The sequence below is a fragment of the Calidris pugnax genome, unplaced genomic scaffold (assembly GCF_001431845.1).
Source record: "Calidris pugnax isolate Ruff unplaced genomic scaffold, ASM143184v1 scaffold135, whole genome shotgun sequence".
NCBI classification, from domain to species: Eukaryota; Metazoa; Chordata; class Aves; order Charadriiformes; family Scolopacidae; genus Calidris; species Calidris pugnax.
In genome coordinates this window covers 1,614,806-1,626,340 of record NW_015090961.1, presented here as the reverse complement: position 1 = coordinate 1,626,340, position 11,535 = coordinate 1,614,806, and positions in this window count along the sequence as shown.

Here is an 11,535-nt window from a genome sequence, read left to right as displayed (position 1 = left end):
TTTCTCAGAAGCTTAACACTGGCTTCAGCATAAACACCCCTCCACTAACGCTGCATCGTCCTTCCCAGATCAGGCTCATCCTTGGATGCTTCTCCTCCAGGTCCTTCTCAGCATCCGCAACGAGGACCTAAAAGTGATTGCCCCTTTCTAGACACACACAATTTTATTTTTAGGCTTACCAAGCTCTGTCTCCTTTTCTATTTTTATTTTAAGAAAAGGAAAGAAAAGAAAAGGAGACCCTCCCTCCCCGGGCAGAAGGAGGCAGCTGGGTTTTTCCAAAAGCACGATGCCCTTTGGGATGTGGGATGTACCTGAAAATTGGAGAGATGCTTGAGCTGGGCTGTATCTGAAAAATGCCTGTGCTGAGCCGAGCGTGCACAGCATCCCCCGTGGCAGCTCGGCCTGCGAGGGCATCCCTGCTCTCTTTTGTTTTCTGTCACAGTCAAGTTCTTTGTAAATTAGTTCATTATTTGAAAGACGGGAGTGATTAGTAAACAAATTGGCAGAAAACAGAGATGTGCTGGGAAGGGAATCGAGCCCCAAACATCAGAACCAGCTGGAAACATTTCCTCCCACAGCTTCTTGGTGTGTTCTCAACACAAAAATGCACTTTCTGCAGTTGAGATGCTGAGATTTTTCTACATTAATTTTTCCCTTAGAAATACATGTAGCTTTTCCATTGAGAACAGGGAACTAGAATATTTCACTGCAGGCCAGTTCAGCCCCAGTAAAACCACTTCCAGCTCGGAGAAGTCACCGTACAGCTCCTCGGGGGCTGCCTTGCCCTGCTCTGCTGCTCCCTCCCCATCCCGGTGGAGCAGGGTGAGGAAGGAGGAGAGTGAGGCCATTAATCCCAGGATTAATCACCCCCAGGGCGACGAAGGTCAATACTGAGCTCCCTCCAAATGAAACATGATGGTCCATTTCCACAGATCTCATTCAGATTGTTTCACGTGGGAAGAATGTCAGAATTTCTTCCTCTTTTATCCAAAATACCTCAGTGAACTGCCTGCCTATACCTACCCACACAACATCCCACCACAAACCAATAATCTTGGGCACTAGAGCATGCCCTGAAGAGCCATGTCTACACGTTTCTTAAATACCTCCAGGGATGGTGACTCCACCACCTCCCTGGGCAGCCCATTCCAAGGCCTGACAACCCTTTCAGTAAAGAAATGTTTCCTAATATCCAACCTGAACTTCCCCTGGCGCAACTTGAACCCATTACCCCTTGTCCTATTGTCTGTAGCTTGGAAGAAGACACCGACCCCTGCCTATTTGAAAACATCTCCTTTTTTTTTTTTCCTTTTTTCTTTGCCAGCAGGTTTTTTTCTGCTCTGAGATGAGAGAGATAGGGCTGGGGTATGTCTGATCACAACCGGGCATCAAAGCAAGGGTGGAAATGCCAGTGTCTCCCCTGGGCTGGGATTTCTCATGGTCACAGGACTTTGTTGAGCATCGGGGGCTTGTGCCAGGCTAGGGGGGAGGTCTGAGCCTTCGCTGGCCCCAGCTGCTCCCCGGGGTGAGCTTTGAAATATTGCTCCAGCCCCCCACCAAAGGTGCTCCACGTATTTTCCCCAGCCGGTCTTGCAGGGTGGCAACGAGCTGATGTGCAGATGACCGGGGCCAAGGCAGCTCATGGAAAGGAAGGGCCAAACCTCCTGTAGCTCATCGAACTCTCACAGCTTCTGGCACCACCTTGGGGAATTAATGTGGATCCTTTTCCCAGGGGCCGGGCATTTGCCATCCAATTCCACAACCTTCCTGCCACTGAAAAAACAGGGGTGGGAGATGCTGCTGCCAAGAGGAGAGCGGTGGGGTGAGGCTGAAGCACCTTCCCACAGGGTGTAAGCTCATCCCCAGGGTGGTGTGAATCTTTGCCTGCACATACAACCTTTTTTTCTGCTCTAAGGAGCCCCAAAATCTGCATTTATGCTCACTTGGGAGCTCTGCTCAGCCACGGGGACCCAGCACTGGGGATGGGACCTGCCTCTGCAGCACCTGGTGCTCCTGGTTGTGTTTTAATGGCTCCAGATGGTGGGGGTGCAGAGTTCATCCCCTCCTAAACCTGCTGGGGGGGAAATTATAGGGGTTGGGCAGAGGTCAAACAGATTTAGCCCAGGGAAAACAGTTATTTTTGTTACTTTCACCAGAGTGCAAATGAAGGTCAATTTTTTTTTTTTTTTAACTTTTGGGCTTTTAAAATTATTCAAATAGCAGCTTCTATTTTCTTAAAGAAAAAAAAGACCTACAGAAAGGTAATTAACTTTTACTGACTACCCTCACAGCTAGCATTATGCACAGAGATGCTTCCCCCCTTGCAGAGGACGGATGTGTTCTAAATTGATGTGTTTAGATGAAAGATAAAGTATTTCTGTCGGCACTCAGGGAAACAGGAGAAGCAGGTAGGTCATATATTGCAGAGATACCGTAGAGCACTTCAGAGCCCCAAACTCCTCCATGACAGATGTGGGGATAATCTCTCCTGCTGCTCCACTGCCGGCAGCTGTGCAGGAGGATGCAGCTGATGCTTCTCCCAGCAGCCAGACCCAACTGCTTAGGGCTGGCAACCAGAGCCAGGAGAGCATGGAGGGACACCACGGGGAGGAGGGTTTAGGGCAGAGAAGGGCCAAGATCTTTCACACCAGCTTGTCTGGGTGGTATTGATGGGAGAAGCTAGTCATTGTAAGGTTAGAGTTGGAAGGAACCTTAAAGATCATGGGCAGGGACACCTCCCACCAGCCCAGGTTGCTCCAAGCCCCCTCCAACCTGGCCTTGAACCCCTCCAGGGATGGGGCAGCCACAGCTTCTCTGGGCAACCTGGGCCAGGCTCTCACCACCCTCACAGCAAAGAAGTTCTTCCCCACATCTCAGCTCCATCTCCCCACGTTCAGTTTAAAACGGTTCCCCCCTCGTCCCATGGCTCCCCTCCCCGATCAAGGGTCCCTCCCCAGAAATCCTGGTGCTCCTTCCCATAGATCCACTCCAACCCCTCTAGGAATCCACTGCAGCAAATTTGATGAAAAAAAAACCCCAAGGGCAAGGGGTTGCCACATCTGGGCCACCCTTGTCCCCAGTGGCACCGGGATCAGCGCGGTGTGACCTGAGGTGGCCTTTAACCCCACAGGAATTACACTGCCGGGAGGGCTGGGGGCGTCCGGCAAACTTCCACGTGGGTAATTAGTGCTGCACTAATTGCCATCATTGTGGGGCAGAGACGCACGGTCAAGGTTGAGGTGCCCTAAACAGAAGCTGATTTTTTTGTCACTGGGTTGCTCTCTTGAGTTCTTGGAGTGGGAAAGGCAGGGGAGGAGGGTGCTTAAATCTTAGAGAGGTTTTTTTTTTTTCTCTTAATTGATGACCACAAGAGAGCAAAGAGCTTTGCAGCCGACTGCTCTCCCACAGGTTGAATGAAGCTTTTGCTCAGTGAAGGAACGACGGGGACAAGGAGTCCCTTGGCCACCAGCTGGCAAGCAGGAAGCTCTTCCCTCTGCCAACGTCACGGGCAGAAGCAGAGCCCACAGCAGCACTGGGTCTCACCGGGCTGCTTCATCCCCCCCCCGGGGGCAGAATCATGCTCTGCCTCTTCCTCAGCTCTCCCACACTCACCGTGTGAAGGATGGGGACAAGCCCAGCCTCGCCAGCCTGGTTTGCTTAAAAATAGGGAGCAAAGCATAAAAAAAAATAATTATTCTGTTGCTATGCTATAGTAGGTTGAGGGGTGAACAGCCTCCTGCTCTCTTGAGCTGAAGGAAATGAGGTTTCTGCGCTCACGTCTGTCCCCCAAAATGCTGTCGGGTCAACAAGTCTTATGAGGAGAGGCTGAGGGAGCTGGGGTTATTCAGCCTGGAGGAGGCTGAGGGGAAACCTTATTGCTCTCTACAACTCCCTGAAAGGAGGGTGTAGAGAGGTGGGGGTCGGTCTCTTCTCCCAAGTCACAGGCGACAGGACAAGAGGAAATGGCCTCAAGTTACGCCAGGGGAGGTTCAGGCTGGATATTAGGAAAAATTTTTTCACCGAAAGGGTTCTCAGCCCTTGGAATGGGCTGCCCAGGGAGGCGGTTGAGGCCCCATCCCTGGAGGTGTTCAAAAGCCGGGTTGATGTAGTGCTGGGAGGTCTGGTTTAGTGATGATGCTCCTTGTTTGTTGTGTGGGTGTCTATTTTTGTCAGTTAGGTTGCCGGTTGGACAAGATGATCTTTAAGGTCCCTTCCAACCTAGAAGATTCTGTGATTCTGACAGGCAGGAGCAAGGAGAGACCCTTTCCCTGCAGACCCTCCCAGCTGCCAGAGCATCTCTGCAGAGGAGGTGCCAGAGCATTCCTTCCTCACGCCTTGTGGACCTGAGCCTGCACCCACCCGGGACCACCAGGACTGAGCCCCCAGCACCCAAGAGTCTCCACGAGCCACCCGATAGCCACCACCTCTCCAAAGGGGCTCCTGAGCTTTCCTTCCCACAACAAGCCTCCAAGAAAACCAAACCCAGGAGGAAGGAGCGATCCCATCACGCCACAGGGATGCAGGGAATGGCTCCTCTCCCAGGATGCTGAGCCTGAGCCACTCACGGCCACTGATGGAGGTACCAGAGCCAGCATCCCGTGTCCACACAAGCTTAACACCAGCCCCACAGTGACTACAAGGCTTGTGAGAGCGAAGATGAATGTTCTGTGTGTATATATAGCACATATTGAACACACACAAAGAGCTCTGGCTGAACAACGTTACGTCAGCCCCCGCCGCGCAGACGGGTCCTCAACCAGGAGCAGATGTCGGCGCCCCCTGCAAGGAACGAGGAGACTTTTGGGAGCCTGCCCTGAGGCTGGGGGTGGGGAGAGACCCCCCTGAACTGTTTCTCACACCAAACCCTGTCCTCTGCCCCCCCACTCTTCATCTCACTGGAGGGAAACCTAAAGCTTAACCTGGGTTTGAGCACCAGGAGCCAGAGCTGGGGGGGGGGGCACCAGACCTGTGGTGGCACAGCAAGGCTTCTGGCAATATTTCCACAAGGTCAGGCACTGGTTTAGGTGTAACAGCGCCCAGCCCAGCTCAAACTGTTTATTTTTCCATGGGCACGATGCACTATTATCTAGCTCAACTACCTGGTAAGTTTATGTGATCTTATCCCTGCAGCACGCAGGAGATCACTTATGCTTCCCTAGAAAAATCTCCCCCCCGAAGGAACAGCACTTCTTCGCCCTTGAAACCCTTTCCCAGCACGCTAGAATTTATAGACAATGATTTCCACCTATTTCATGCAAAAAAAATAGAATCTTCGAATCATCTAGGTTGGAAGGGACCTCTCAGATCATCGAGTCCAACCTTCACCCCAACACTGACAAAGCCACCACTGACCCATGTCCCTCAGCACCGCATCTGCCCAGCTTTTAAATCCCTCCAGGGGTGGCGACACCACCACCTCCCTGGGCAGCCTCTTCCAATGCCTCATAACCCTTTTGGGATGCAACTTGAGGCCATTTCCTCTTGTCCTGTTGCCTGTTCCTTGGGAGAAGAGACCAACACCCCCCACCCCCCCCAGCTACACCCTCCTTTCAGGGAGTTGGAGAGAGCAAGAAGGTCTCCCCTCAGCCTCCTTTTCTCCAGTAGAGGTGCAAACAGGGCTAGCATCCCTGGAAGGTCTCCCCTCAACCTCCTTTTCTCTAGTAGAGGTGCAAGCAGGGCTTGCCACATGGCAAGAAGGAGCACCTTGGTCCTTATCTGTTCTGCCCAGCGGTGACAAGGGCTGGTGGAGCCAGCCCAGGGCAGGACCCAGACCTGCCGGCACCGAGAGCGTGGGTACTTTAAAAAAAAACAACAGGGAGAGAGAGTTTTTAGGAAATGAGGCTCCGTACGGCCCACTGCTCGCGGAAAGGTTTAAGATTTTATAACTTGGTCTAATCTGGAAGGATTTCTCGTGGGGCTCCTGCCAAGCTTCAAGCCTGCGCTCCAGCTTGCGGGACTACAAATAGACGCTGAAGACAAGGATCCTGGGAACTGCCTAGACAGTTTTTGGCTGAAATTTTTCAAATAATTGAGCACGAGACAGACATATAACAGAAAGGCTTTTCGATCCAAACAGCTCAAGTCAAACACCCCAGCAAAAAGCATCATCGCAGGCAGCTGCCTGGATGCAGCAGCTGAGGGATGGTACCAGCTCCGTGGGTGCAAACCCCTCTGTGTCCCTGCATCCCAGTGTTCCCATCCCTTACGGCTTTGCCACCAGCATCGTGTGCCTGCCATCACCTCAGGAAGAAAGCAGAGGCAGGTGGGATGGCAGCTTTTAGGGGGAACAGCATGAAAACCTCCAGCCCACGCCACGTCCCAAAATGCAACATCGTGTCCTGGGTCGGTGCCTTCTCCTCCAGCCACATCAGAAGAAGGTGGGGCCACGTCCAGGTTGGGGTTCCCCAAGCACCAGGCACCCAACTGCACTGAGTCTGGCACATGTGGGGATACAACCAGGCAACCAAAACTTATCAAGGGCAAGTGATGGTCTTCGTGCCACCTGCGTTTGTCCAAGGGAAAGCAGCAAGGGCTCCTGCCTCCACCCACCTCCTCCCAATTCCTGGACAAAGGAACCAGAGGATTTTAGGGTGGAAAAGGGCTCTTTAGAATTCTAGAATCATAGAATGGTTTGGGTTGAAAGGGACCTTAAAATCCACCCAGTGCCCCCCCCTGCCCTGGGCAGGGACACCTCCCACCAGACCAGGTTGCTCCAAGCCCCCTCCAACCTGGCCTTGAACCCCTCCAGGGATGGGGCAGCCACAGCTTCTCTGGGCAACCTGGGCCAGGCTCTCACCACCCTTTCAGCTGAAAGCTATGCTCAGAAAACTCAAGATTTCAGTTGAAGGGTGTTTTTGAGCTGCGAGGACAATCAATCACCGCAGCCCACCCAGGACTGGGCCAGCAGAGCCCTACAGCAACCCCACATCCATCCTTCCAGCCCCCTTTGAAGGGACCTGAAGCCCCACAAAGCCAAGCTCCCCCTCCATCCCCCTCCATCCAAGAGGAGCACATGAAGGACCTCAGAGATAAAAGCCACATTGTAAAAAGAGACTGGTGGGCTCTGTCTGGGGGCTCTGGGAACTCCTGAAGTTTTAATCACCCTTTCTCTGTCTTCACGAGGGCAAACAGCCACAGGGGAAGGCTGCACAGATGCTCTCTGTGATGGGGACAGAGGCAGCCACCCTGGGTTTATGCCACTTGAAATGCACAATTTAGGGTCTTGTGAGGGGGGAAAAAACCCAACCCCACCGTATAATTGCCTAATTGAAGACTCCGTAGTAACGCGCGTGCACTGGACGGTCAGAGATGGTATCAAGAGTCCAAATGTTGTATTTCTGGATTTTTAGGCAATTTGACTTACAAACTAGTTAAGATTACCATAATTCTGTGTGCTTTATATACACACACACACAGACCTACACGCGATCTATATCATGTAAAACATATGCTGCCCTGTGTACACAACCAGCACCGACACACCGCAATTTGTGGCCAATTTTCCATCTTTGCATTAGGTTAAAAGTTAAGTTGACAAGGTCCACATATAGACCTCCTAATGACAAGCACAGGGCAGCGTGAGACACCAGAGTTGAGGAACCTTCCTGTGAGCAACACAGGATTCCACATTTCTCAGTATCAGACCTCCAGGAGGATAATTTACTGAAACTCTACTTCCACCAGCCCTCCGGCAAGAAACACCATCTGCAGGAGCCAAGCGCTGCGCTTTCCGATGCCACTCATCCCTTAATTAAGCAGATTTTAATTGGGGCGACTCTAAGCTTTAATTAATGGCAAGTTCTTCGTGCGCATTCATTTTTGGGTCACGTTCCCAGACGGGATTTTTCTGGGTTGGTTTGGGGAGTTTTGTGTTTTGCCAGGGCTGGGTGGCAATTATAGTTATTGCGCTTAACGGGGGGAAAAAAAAAACAGCTTCCAGGGGCCCTGGAGCCACCAAACTCCCACTACACCAAGGAGGTTCCCCCATTTGCCCCCTTTTCTTTAACCAGAGCATCCTCAGAACAGTGGGATGAGTTCAGGAAAGGCGAGGAGACACCCATGTGGTGCCCACTGGTGCCAGCACATCTGGGCACCGGGGACATGGAGATGGGGATGCTCAACTTGTGCGACCCCACAGCACCCCAACCTCGGAGAAACGCTGCCGGTGTCCACCTTTCTCCTCACCACCACAGACCCACAACACCACGAAGGGTCTCACTCAGGAATCGTTAGGGCTCAAATCACCAAAAATTTCAATAAGTCAGCCTTGGGAAGGAAGCACCTGGGGCCACGTAGCACTCCCCTAAAAATCAACCCCTCCACCATCTCCAGAGCAATTTGCTGCTCTGGGTAATGTGTGAATTAGGGCTCTAGGGATGGATTTCATTCGGTGCAAACACCACTAACTTTGAAGAGTATGGACGTGCTCCGAGGTGGCAGCACTCACGGGTGACAGGACACCAGACATCCCCATTCCCAGCACACTGGAGTCAATTCCCACCCATTTCTGGTACCCTCGGCCCTCCTGAGATCATCAGTGAGGATCCTTTGGGAAACAGCCACAAACACAACCCATAGCAACAGTCTGGTTTCCCTCCCAGATGGGTTCACCTCCTGCTTTTACAACCCAAAGCCCCACCTGGGGCTTATGAACTCAGAAACTGGCCTCTCCCAAACACTAACCACACGAACCACCCTTCCAACCAGACACAGGAGAGGGGGTGATGCCAACCCCATGACAGGGATGTTGCAGAAATACCAACTGTTTGCTCCCCCAACCCAAGCAGAGGTCCAGGAGACACCAACAGATCATCTAATCCTGACAGAGCTGGAGTGAGGGAAGAAGAAGTGAATCTTAATTTCCTAATGGATCCAGCTAAGAAATGGATCCTAATTTCTTTCTAGCCCTAAGGTGCCACAGCTGCCCCACACCGTGCTCGCTCCTCTGCTGCTGCACAGAGCAGAGGGAACACCCAACCCCAACAAGGTCCTACCAGCTTTGAAGACCGATTCCCAGCTCCAGACGTTACCTGCTCTCTTCTGGCACTCGCTCCCGGCTTCAGTTATTCCCCACTTGACTTGGGCTTGGCCTGTGAAGCACCCGGTGTCTGCAGCACTGCCCCAGGTCACTGCTCCAGCTTGCAAAGCCAAGCCCAGCTCCAAGGCCAGGAAGACCAGCCAAGCTCTGGAGCCATCTGTTCCTCACTCCCCATCCCTCTCCTTGAGGACATTTAGGGCAGCTGTGCTACACGGGCCTTCCTCGGAGCAGAACTGCCCCCTCGGTAGGGACTGGCTGAAGAACAAGAGCCTCAACACCAAAGACTTGTCTTGTTTTGTGCCAAAGCCCAAGAAAGCCACAGATTTGGAAGCCAGTGCCCCCTTCACCAGCAGGATCTGCGATATTTCAGAGCTTCTGAAAACCTGCCCAAGCTGGTGACCTTTAGCAACCTGGGCAGCAGTGATCAAAGGATAAAAGCAAACACCTGATGACGATCAGTCAAATCCTCCTCAGGGCTGCCCCATGACCCAAAGGAAATACAAACACATGAGCACGAAGCTTCCTGATGCTGCCACAGGCAACTGGTGCTTTCAGCTCTTCCCTTCCCTGTCCTGCACACAACAGCACAACACCCTCAATGGAGTCAGCACCTCCCAAATTTCTCTTTTCAACCCCAAAACCTTATTCCCACTTGGATTTTGCTCCAGTTCCAGCCCCTGGGATGTAATTCCCAGCTCGGTTTCCCAGGCTGTGAACTGCATCTCTCCAGCCTTGTTTTCCAGCCAGGGTTCAAGTGGAGTTAAGCTCCGCTGAGATAAATCAGTGGTTTCGGGCCTTCCTCGGAGCAGAACTGCCCCCTCGGTAGGGACTGGCTGAAGAACAAGAGCCTCAACACCAAAGAACTGTCCTGTTTTGTGCCAAAGCCCAAGAAACCCACAGATTTGGAAGCCAGTGCCCCCTTCACCAGCAGGATCTGCAATATTACAGAGCTTCTGAAAACCTGCCCAAGCTGGTGACCTTTAGCAACCTGGGCAGCAGTGATCAAAGGATAAAAGCAAACACCTGGATGACAATCAGTCAAATCCTCCTCAGGGCTGCCCCATGACCCAAAAGAAATAAAAACACATGAGCACGAAGCTTCCTAATGCTGCCACAGGCAACTGGTGCTTCCAGCTCTTCCCTTCCCTGTCCTTTCCCTTCCTGCACACACAGCACAACACCCTCAATAGAGTCAGCACCTCCTAAATTCCTCTTTTCAACCCCAAAACCTTATTCCCACTTGGATTTTGCTCCAGTTCCAGCCCCTGGGATGCAATTCCCAGCTCAGTTTCCCAGGCTGTGAACTGCATCTCTCCAGCCTTGTTTTCCAGCCAGGGTTCAAGTGGAGTTAAGCTCCGCTGAGATAAATCAGTGGTTTCCCTCTCGGGACCGCATTCCCACCGATGTGGTGGTGTTAAACCCCCTGCCGTGCTCTAACCTCATCCAAAAACCCGTGTTTTTGGGGCAGGGGTTCACTCAGTTAAGCTCCGCTGAGATAAATCAGTGGTTTCCCTCTCGGGACCACATTCCCACCGATGTGGTGGTGTTAAACCCCCTGCCGTGCTCTAACCTCATCCAAACACCCGTGGTTTTGGGGCAGGGGTTCACACAGTGAACAGGAGCGTGGGGTCACCACCTCCAAGGAGGACCCGTTGGTGTGAGGACAAGCAAATGCAGCAACGAAGGTCTTAGATACAGCCGTGCTTCCTTCAAAATAAACATCCTTTTTTTTATAGTCACTCTATTAAAGAATTTGCCGTCCCCCACATCAAATCCCTGTGAAAAGTCCCAGCCCCACGCGCCAAACTCTGGAAACCGGGAATTTGTGTGATGCAAACCCCTTTTTAGAGGGTGCTGTCTCCATCCCAGGTGGGTGCTGGCTCCTGCCACGGGGAGGGGACAAGGCTCGGCGTTCCCAAAAAGTTTTGGGAAAAGTTTCAGGACTCGGTGACCAGATGTGGAGGGGAAAGAGGAGGGACATGGAGACACGCCGAGGTGTCCCAGCCACAGGAGCCACGGGGGCTCCAGCTGTGTTATATTAGACATCAGAGAAGCCACGCAGCGACCCCGGCTGCTCTGCTCCTGGGGGGGGAGGGACACCGAGCCCCCCCCAGCAAAGAGACACCTTCCCTACCCGCCCCCCAATAGTGGGGGGTGCAGTGGGGGACGCCTTTCTGCCCCCAAACCCAGGGTGGCTGCCCCACGGCGGGGATGTCGGGGCACTGGGGGTGTGTGTCCCCCCCCAAAAACGGGCACCCACCGCCGAGTCCCGGCCGCTGAGTGGGTGCCGGAGGGGCTCCGAGCTGTCCCCCCCCCAGCCCCGGAGGGCGAGCAGCCGTTCCCGGGGGCTACAGCCCTGGGCTAACACTGCATCCTAGCGGGGACAGACCCTCCGAGCATCCCTGGGGGGGGGGACCAGAGAGCTCCGCGCCCGCGGAACACCGCGGTGCCCAACCGGTGTGTGTGTGGGTCTGGGGGGGGGGAAATGGCGTGGGACC